Below are 2124 nucleotides of genomic sequence, written 5' to 3'. Positions count from 1 at the left end.
ATCCATCCATCATCCCCATCACACCGGCAAGCACCACTACCCCTCCCAATCACCCCTCTCCATATGGCAGCTCTAAACCAAATCGGAGCACACCCAAACCAAATCAATTCACGTTCCACCGGTTTTCCTTCCTCAAATCGGAGCACCCAAACTAAATCAATTCACCACAGCCCTTTCTTCCTCAAATCAGAGCACCCAAACCAAATCAATTCACCACCACCCTGAGGCTCCTCTCTTCCAAACCCACCAACATCACTCCATCCCCAACCTTCCTTCTCCTCCGCCGCCGCTTCTATACCGCCCGACCTCAACAATCTGATCCCACCCACACCCCATCCTCCTCAGAATCCGACGCCGAAAACAGCTTCGACAGTACCCTCTACGAGTTACCCACCGCTGCTTCGGATTCCAAACCCCAAAACCCGAGTTGGGACGAGAAGTATAGAAGCAAAGCCGACAGATTGGTACCGGGGGATGAAGCCCACAAAGCAAAGCTGAGGTTTTTGAAGGAGGAGGAGGACGAGAGGAAGCGGAGGCTGCTCGCTAAGGCGCTGCTTGAGGTGGCGCTGGAGAAAGGAGATGAGGAGGAATCAGACGGTGAGGAGGAGGTGATCAAGGAGGAGAACCAGAAGTCGTTGACGATTGGGATTATTGGGGCTCCCAATGCCGGAAAGTCTGCGCTGACGAATTACATGGTTGGTTTCTTTGAGTTTGAGTTTTTTTGTTAAAGGTGGTTGGGGTTTGCAGCTCCGCCTCTTGGGCTGCGGCTGCTTCTTCTTTGGAGTTTGGAGGCAGAAGGAGAGGGGAGAGAGAGAGAATGAGGAAAGAGAGCTGAAGAAGAAGAGGTGAAAAGAAAAAACAAAAAAAAAGAGAGAACAAATAAATAAATAATAAAAAAAGAGAAGGCGAGGGTATAATAGTAATTTCAATGTGAAAAAAGTGCCACGTCAGCAAGAAAACGAAATTTTGGACGGAAAATTGACGGCAGGGACCTTTTGTGTGAAATTAGAGAGTTTAGGAACTATCCAGGTGAAATTGAAACGTCAGGGACTGAAACGTCAATACCCTATAAGTATAAGGAGTAAACAGCATTTTGTCCTAAATTTAATTATGTAAAGTTTATAGCCTCCTGTAAGAGATACAAACACAATTCTATTGCATGAAAGTACAAGCTTTGATCAATGTTTAACCTTATGTTACACAATGAACTCAATGAAGACTTTTTGAGTGCAACATGTTCATTAAGTCCATCATGCAGCCATCGATCAAATACAGATGGTTTCTTTATCTTTTCATTCTGAAAAGCCAACTTATGATGCTTGTGAATATCTATAAGCAATACTTTATGGAGAACATTTTGTATCTAATTCACAGCAGCAATGCATCAATGTTCATAATAGCAATATTGTTTTAATCACAATCTTCGCATCACATATAGGAACTTCATACTTATTCCATTCAACCCAGAATAGAATTCAATGAATTTGATGCTGAACATGAGGCTATTTCGAAAAACTAACCTGGACATCTCCAAGGCGCTGCATAAGAGAGTTAGCGGAAGCGAAATAGATATGCAGAAACGCTTTCCGAAACCTTCTAATCCTAATTCACATATCAATTTGACTCCAAAACCTTGATGAAAGAAAACCCCAAGTTTTATGCTCATGGAACTCGCATAACCCAAAACCTAGAAAACGAGTTATGAAAAACATGCTCGCTGTGTATTCGTCGTAAAACAATAATTTTTTTATTTTTTTATTTTTTTTTTTATTTCTGTTAAATTGAAGACAGGCTTGGTCCAATTTAGGTCAAAAGGCTTTAAAACATGATACAACAAACTCGGCCTAGGTGGTGTTTTCCTTGAGTAAAAATATGCAAGCCATTCAACAATCAAGCGTGTAATAAATTGACCCAAAGCTCTGTGAAAGAAGCTTTGATACCAAATGTAACATCAATACAAATAGACAAGGATCACAACCACAAACTCTATAGATACAAAACATGCTTATGTGAACTGAATAGTACTAACCTTGAGTATTCATGTTGATCAAGTCGTTGATAGCTGAGGTCTTCTGCTTTTCACCAAGAGCGAGTTCCTCTCTATGGGTCAAGGTTCTGTATACT

Source organism: Rosa rugosa, chromosome 2 (assembly GCF_958449725.1).
Source record: "Rosa rugosa chromosome 2, drRosRugo1.1, whole genome shotgun sequence".
Lineage (NCBI taxonomy): Eukaryota > Viridiplantae > Streptophyta > Magnoliopsida > Rosales > Rosaceae > Rosa > Rosa rugosa.
Note: the sequence above shows the minus strand (reverse complement) of the source record.